This window comes from Otolemur garnettii, unplaced genomic scaffold, assembly GCF_000181295.1.
Source record: "Otolemur garnettii isolate 467f Iridium unplaced genomic scaffold, OtoGar3 scaffold00064, whole genome shotgun sequence".
NCBI lineage: Eukaryota > Metazoa > Chordata > Mammalia > Primates > Galagidae > Otolemur > Otolemur garnettii.
The window spans coordinates 10,366,694-10,375,148 of record NW_003852459.1 but is presented as its reverse complement, the minus strand read 5'-3'; positions in this window follow the sequence as shown (position 1 = coordinate 10,375,148).

The following is an 8,455-nucleotide window of genomic DNA, read 5'->3' as shown; positions in this document are numbered from 1 at the left end:
GATGCCTATATAGATATAATCTATATAGATGCCTATATAGATGCCTATATAGATATAGATATAGATGCCTATATAGATATAAGTATATAGATATATAGATATATGGAAAGAGTCTTATTATGAGGGATTGGCTCCTGTGATCATGGAGGCCAAAAAGTCCCATGATCTACCATCTGTAAGCTGGAGGTCCAGGAAAACCAGTTGTATAGTTACAGTCCAAGCCCAAAGTGTAGTGACTAGCACCATTGAGAAGGAGACATGAACCCCACTTAAATGCAATTAATCAATAGAAATTTATTATACCTGCACAGGGGTCTTTGCCATAGGAAGCAAGTGACCCAGAGTGACAGATCAAATGGGTCTTTATATCTTATTTCTGCGTCACAGCAAGCAAGCAAAGGAACAGAGACTGAACCATTGGGATTAGCTTTAGGTGGGGGAGTATTACTAGTTCAAGGGGTGGGGGTCCGTAGGTTGAGAAAGTTTCTGAGAACTCAGGACTTTTCCTTATCTTTTAGCCTCTTCTCAGAATTTTCGTCTCCCTATGTACTTTCTTATTTTCAAGCCTTGGAACTTTCCTTCCCACTCTTGAGGGGGCTGGGACTGATGGACTCAAAGGAAGTTTCCTCTCAAGGGTATGGGGCTTGATTATCACAAAAGTCCCAAGCACCAGAGCTCTGATGTCTGAGGACAGGAGAAGACGGACGCCCCTGCTCAAGCAGAGAGCGTAAGTTCCCTCTTCTTCTTCCCCCTTCTGTTCTACCCAGGCACTCAGGAGATTGCATGGCGTCCACTCACACTGGTGGGAGCAATATTCTTAGCCTGCCAGTTCAAATGTTATTCTTTTCTGGAAACATCTTCACAGACAGACCCAGAAATAACATTTTATCAGCTCTCTTATTATCCCTTAATTCAGTCTACTTGACATATAGAATTAACAGAGACCAACAATATATTAGACACTTTGGGGGAGAAACAAAACCGTAGCACCGCTCTTGTTTCAGGAAAGAGTACCATCTTCTTGGGAGATGAACCGTATAATGGTCCCGCAAAAATAGTTAACAATGGAAGGCTGTAAATATACCTACTAAGTGGTATGGGCAGAACATGCTGAAATAATTTAGGGATCACTAGGGGCCTCCATGGTTTTGGGAAAAGGAGCTTAAGTCGAGCCTGGAAATGCATCAGCAAAGCCTGACATTGGTGTTCAGCCAGTACACTTTGGATGCTCAGACCAGCTGTTGAGTAATACAATATTTGTGTGCCATTGGTAAGTAATAAATTCCACCCCAGTACCTCCGCCAACTCATCATGCCTGAATTCCTAATTCCTCTTCACCCTACCCCTCACCTTCCTGGGAGCCAGTAACCAAAGGATTAATGCCTGGCCCGGAAACCAGTCTTAGGACACTACTCCAACACTCTGGTGAGAGCTGTTCTGATTGTTCACTTTCCATGCTGACCAGTGGTTAATGTTTTGACTATCACCACTGCATTTAAAGTGAGCAATGTGTGTTTGTTAAAAGTTCACTTATCTGACTGTATGACTCAAATAGTAGATAGAGAGGAGAAAGAAAACAGCTCAAGAAAGGGAAATGATAAGAGGGAGAAGAGGACTTGTTTATTCTGGAGTTATTAAACTGAAGGGGAGCAATGGATGATGAGGTGAGGCAGACAAGCTATAGTCAGCTTGTTGTAAAAATAGTTTGGAACTGGGAGTGTGTGAAGGGAGGGCACACCTTACACTCTGAAATTTGGGCTGCATACATGGGTCATTACGAAAGTTTTGAGATACATAACAACCAAGAAAAGCAAAATTCATGTGGACAGAAACAAACGAAGCCCTCCCAGCAACACCCGTAAGCCAACCAAGTTGAAACTTGCATGGGTGAATCAGAAAGGATTCTGTCGACTTGAAAGTGAAATAATGGGGCCAGGCGTGAGGGGCGCACGCCTGTAATTCTACCACTCTGGGAGACTGATACAGGTGGGTTGCCCTGAGCTCACAGGTTTAAGAGCGAGACTCTATCTCTAAAAATAGCCAGACATTGTGTCTGGCACTTGTAGTCCCAGCTACTTGGGAGGCTGAGGCAAGAGAATCGCTTGGGCCCAAGAGTTCAAAGTTGCTGTAAGCTGTTACTGCCACGGCACTCTACTGAGGGCTGCGAAGTGAAACTGTCTCAAAAAAAAGAGAAAGAAAGTGAAATAATGGACCACCACTCAGTCTGTCTCAAAACTGTGTCATCTGCAAGGGCTTAACATGTATTCCACATGATGAAAATGGCACTTCCAGAAGAATAACCTGGCAGGGCTATGCAGGATAAAAAAGGAAAGAAAGAATCATTAGCAAGTTAAATCCCAGATGTAAATTAGCCATCATGAAAAGTCCTGTTGGAATTGTTGGAATAAAGCAATCAATTATGAATTTTCATGCAAGAATGTGTGGGCAAAAAGAGATACTGGCTATGGCATGAGGAATGAGACTAGACAGAAGATTTGAGATTGAGTTTTAAAAAATCTGGGCCAGCTGGTCACATTGTCTCTAGGAGGAAGGCAGATAAGGTTCGTGGCCACAGAAGGCACTTTGTGAACAGCAGGGAAACTCAAATTGCTGCTTGAAGCACCTTCAAGGTAGTGGGGTTGAGACTAGATTACAGAAAGCCACTCACTCAACAAGTACCTGCCTGGTTTATACACAGTTCATAAAGTAATATGGCAAAGCTAAGAGAGAGCCTGGGGTGGTGACTCATACCTGTAATCCTAGCATTCTGGGAGGCTGAGGCGGTGATTACCTGAGCTGGAGTTCGAGACCAGTCTGAGCAAAAAGGAGATCTACTCTGTACTAAAAATAGAAAAACTAACCGGGCATTGTGGCGGATATTTGGAAGTCTGAGGCAAGAGGAAGCCCATGAGTTTGAGGTTGCTGTGAGCTATGATGCCAGGGACTCTACCCAGGGCAATATAGAGTGAGACTGTCTAAAAAACAAAACAGAGAGAGAGAAAGAGAGAAAAGAAAGAAATGAGAATTTCTCTCACTGAGAAGTGAGAATTTGTTATCTCTCGACTGGCTCCCAAGCCCACCCCACAGAGGGCAGGAAGGCAGTACACTGGGACAGCAGCGTACAGGGGATGCAGTGGGAAAGAGTTTGATGTCTTCATATCACAGGGAGCTGAGCGTGGATCCAACTCTCTGGAGAATTTCGGGGCCAGGGATTTTAAAGGTAATTCGGAAGATGGAAGGTTAAGGGATTGGGTCTGCTGATTGGCTGGTGATCAACTCACCTGGCTGGGAAGGAGAAATTGTTTTCTTGTGCTGAGATGGGTCACAGGACCTGTTGGATTAGTTCCCAGGCACCATCACAGGTCTGGTTGGGATCAGTTGGTCCCACTGAATACAGACTCTGGAAAATATCTCAGAGACCTGTCTTAGGTTATACAATAGTGACATTAGTGATTAAGGAAGTTACAAATCTTACACCAGTCAGGGCCATGTGACTCCTGAGGGGTAAGCCATCACAGGAAGGCAAGTGAAGAGACAACAACTTCTTAACTTTAGCTACGTCTATATTTCTGTAGAAATCAGACTTCTACCCAGTTTTTGTCTTATGACCCTACATTACTTTAATCTAGGTGGTTTCATTGTTATTTCACTTAACTTGTTCTAGCCAATTCTAAACTACCAACCAACAAGTCTAGGCAGCCCAGTATCCGTCCCTAGCAAGCACTGCGCAATTGCAGGGGACATCAGGAGACGCTGTGCATGCACGGCCTGTGTCATTTTATGCAATTGCCTTGGTGATTTTACTTAGGTCCTATATTTTATTATTAAACTTATCCGGTTATTTTCCCTTATCCAACAGTCACCCCTTTCTATTCTTCTAATTATACCTTAAAATCAGAAGATAATGTAACTATGAATCATGCTATTTAATTTTTCATGTACTGTTCAAGGAGTATTCAGCTCATTTAATCCTCGCAAAACATTATAAGTTGTTAAATAAACATCTTTCCTTTCACGCTTGTGGAAACTGAGGAATTGACTCTCAGAAAGCTGAGGGGAAATATGGTCAGCAGTACCATTTTTTGAGCACCTCTTACATACCCGATGCATTCTATAGGCCCAAGTTAGTGGAACTAGTATGAATCAAAGCAAAGATGCACTTTGGTTCTCCTGGTGATTTTAAGATGGGACAATTTCCATGACAAGCTGACCTACCAGCTAGTGTTCATCCACCTGAGAGAACTTTTCTTTGAACATTGGCACCAGAATTGGAGTTCTTATTCTTCAAAGGGCTGAAAAACAGCTGAGGTCAACCTCCCAAAAGGCAATAATGTTTCCATTCCAATTCATAAAGTCACCAAACAGAAAGATCTGAAGGACAGTTTTTTGTTTTATTTTTATTGGAGATGAAGCTTATTTTTATTTATAATTTCCCTGGAGGAGCTGAAGCCCTGAGAAGGATAGATTAACTCTGGCTTTAGGTGCTAGCCATCATCAAACTGTCCCATGCAGATGCTATGTTATTCAAATGAGTCCTGTGTGTGAGGTCATTCTATCTTGTTACAGCGTCCGCTGCGGCAAACTATTTACAATAAATTGAAATGAATAATTAATGAATGAGAAAAGAATATTCCTTTCAAGCTCTCAGATAAATTAGTCATGTTCTTTCCCCTGTCTCCTTCTATTTCCTCTTTCTGCCCTTTTGTATCATTTTGACTGTTTCACCCTCATAGCTTATTGCTTCCTTTCCGTATCAGAGTAACCGTAGCCAAGCTACAAGCAAAGGGCCAACGCTCTCCGAAGGAGATAGCACAGAGGATAGGAGCACCTCTTGCTCTTGTCTCAGGAAAAGCACACGAGAGACACCTAGAAACGCTTCACTTTCCATCCATGCACCCACCAGCCAGACTGGCAAACAAGAGAGGGATCCTGTGCTTCCTGATAGCCAGAACCTGAGAGCCAAGCAGCACATAAACCTCCAGAGGGACCACTGCTGGCCATTCTTTGTGCTTGTAAAGCTATTATTATCCTGCAGCCCTGTTACTCAAATTTGTAATCCCAGGAACAGCTTCAGTAGCATCTCCTAGGAGCTTTTGGAAGCAGAATCTCCACTCTGACCCTACAGAATCAGAATGTGCCTTTTAACAAGGTGCTCAGCTGATTTGTATGCATATTAAAGTTCGTGAAGCTTGGGTCTTTGGGATGTCTCCCAGGCTAGAAAACACATTTTTCCTTCTCCATGCATTTCAAGGAAAAGAACAGGTATCATACATTATCCCAAGATATATATTAGTGGAAATTATGTTTTTACTTATAAATAGCCCACTAAGGCAATCAGAATATGAATTTAGCATAGAACAAAAAATTGAGCTCTTTTGTCTGTTATGGTTTTTAATATTCTGAATAGATTAGTGACCTTCATTGTTGCAACCATTTGACTTTGCTTGAAAAATCTCTATTCAAGATGAAGAAATCATCATCTAAAAATAGACCTGCCATTCAATCCTTCAATTCCTCTACTAGGTTTATATCCAGAAGACCAAAAATCACTTTATAACAAAGATATTTGCACCAGAATGTTTATTGAAGCCCAATTCATAATTGCTAAGTCATGGAAGAAGCCCAAGTGTCTACTGACTCTTGAGTGGATTAAGAAATTGTGGTATATGTACACCATGAAATATTATGCAGCCTTAAAAAAGATGGAGACTTTACCTCTTTCATGTTTACATGGATGGAGCTGGAACATATTCTTCTTAGCAAAGTATCTCAAGAATGGAAGAAAAGAATCCAATGTACTCAGCCCTACTATGAAACCAATTTATAGCTTCTTTTTTTGAAACAGAGCTTCAAGCTGTGGCCCTGGGTAGAGTGCCATGGCATCATAGCTCACAGCAACCTCCAGTTCCTAGGGTCAAGTGATTCTCCTGCCTCCACCTCCCAAGTAGCTGGGACTACAGGTGCCTGTTACAATGCCCAGCTACTTTTTGGTTGCAGCCGTCATTGTTGTTTGGCGGGCCAGGGCTGGATTTGAACTCACCAGCTCATGTGTATGTGGCTGGCGCCTTAGCAGCTTGAGCCACAGTGGAGCCCAATTTATAGCTTTCATATGAAAGCTATAACCCAACTATAGCCCAAAAAGAGGGGGAGGGAGGGGAGGGGAAGGGAAAGGATGGGGGAGGGATAATTGGTGGGAACACACTTATGGTGCATTTTATAAGGGTACATGTTAAATTTACTAAATGTAGAGTATAAATGTCTTAACACAATAACTAAGAAAATGCTGTGAAGGTTTATGTTAACCAGTTTGTTGAAAATATTTCAAATGGTATATAAAACCAGCACATTGTACCCCATGATTGCATTAATGTACACAGCTATGATTTAATACAAAAAAAAAAAAGAAAGAAATAATCAGAAACAACTCATTCAAACATACTCAGATCTTGCTTTTTGGCAATTTTTAGAATGCTTCTTACAGCTCCTTCAGCAAAAACAAACTATAAATTCCCAAATCAAAAAACAAAGGTAGTCAAGTCAGGAGCAGGGGCTCACGCCTGTAATCCCAGCCCTGTGGGAGGCTGAGGAGGGAGAATCGCTTGAGTTCAGGAGTTCAAGGCTTGCTTGAGGGAGAATGAGACCCTGACTCCTAAAAAAATGGAAAAACCCATGTGGCTCAGTGGGCAGGGCGCTGGCCCCTTATGCCGAGGGTGGAGGGTTCAAATCCTGGCCAAAGTGCAACAAAAAAAATTGCTGGGTGTTGTGGTGGGCGCTTGTTTGTAGTCCCAGCTACTCGAGAGGCTGAGGCAAGGGAATTGTGTAAGCCCAAGAGTTGGAGGTTGCTGTGAACTGTGTGACACCACAGCACTCTACTGTGGGCGATAAAGTGAAACTCTGTCTCTACAAAAAAAAAAAAAAAAAAAAAGGGAAAACCCAGCCCAGCACTGCAGTGAGCGCCTGTAATCCCAGCGGCTTCCAGAGGCTGAGGCAGCAGGATGCCCACAGCCCTAGTCTGAGGTTGCAGTGAGCTATGATACCATTGCACTCTGCTCAAGGGCTTAGAGTGGGACTCTATCTCAAAAAAAAAAAAAAAAAGCAAAATAAAATTATTTTTGCCTTATAATTCAAATAATTATAATTAATTCAAATAATCCAAATAATTCAAATAATCCAAAATATTTTTATTTAAAAATAAAAAATAAGCAAGGAAATTAAAAAAAAAGAAAACACAAAGGGGGGTGGGCAAGGCACGATTGTAAGAGGGACTTTACCTAACAAATGCAATCAGTGAAACATGGTTTCTTGTACCCTCAATGAATCTTCAACAATAAATCAAACAAACAAACAAAGGTAGTCAAGCAAAATAAATTTCTCCTACTATTTCTTTAGCTGTTTTCACAATGTTTATGCATGTTTTCTTATAAACTGAGTTCCCTGAGAAGCTAAATTGTCTTATTCAGATGCTTTGCTTGATTCTTTCTCCCTTGGGATTTTGGATGATAAAACAAGCAGAAGGTAATATTTCTATCTTTCCAACATTCCAAGCCTACATTCTCTTTGAGTCTCTGAGACTCTCAAGATTCTTTGACCTTTTTCTTCCTTGTAATTTTAAGTTCAAACCAAGCAGTTGAGATTTTTCTACCATCAATTCATCCTATAAAAGTCCTATCAGAGCAGTCTTTAGTCTGCAATGAGATAAGCAAAGCAGGAACACAGCAGCAGTATTTCCAGATTTGTTTAAAATAATTTTCTTAATATAATATTGAGGTTCACTGCTTGATCCTACAGGTTTGAATACCATTGGTAATGTTTATTTTTCAGCCTTTAGTACATGAGCAAAACACTTTAATTGTTCCCCTTTTATAGCACTGTCAAAGACAATAGCTTCATTCATTATCACAACAGAAGTTTCTGACTGATCAATCATGTTTATGTAATAAACCGGTGGCCCAGACAGGATTCAACAAGATAAAGTCCCTTATTCTTTCATGTTATTATTATTGTTTTGCTCGGACTTATGTCTATTTCTAAATATTTGATCTATTTCACAATATTTTATTCACTTATATGAACTTATTCACACACACAAAAATAAAAACCTATACAAAGGGGTTATAACAACGGGCCTGGAGTATCTGACTCTGACTCTGATATTTAACAAACTCGTTAGAAATAACTACTTATATAGCATGCACTAGGTCATTGCAGGTTTATGTACTTTCCTTTTATGAGGTGACATAAAAGAAATTTATGGTCTTTTTTTGTTTTATTTTATTTGATTTTTTGGCGATAGGGACTCACTCTATCATCCAGGCTGGAATGTAGTGGGGCCATCATAGCTTGCTATATAGTCTTGAGCTCCTAGGCTCAAGTAATCCTCCCATGTTAGCCTCCCAAGTACTTGGGACCAAGGGTGCATGCTACCACACTGGACTCTTTTTTTTTTTTTTTTTTT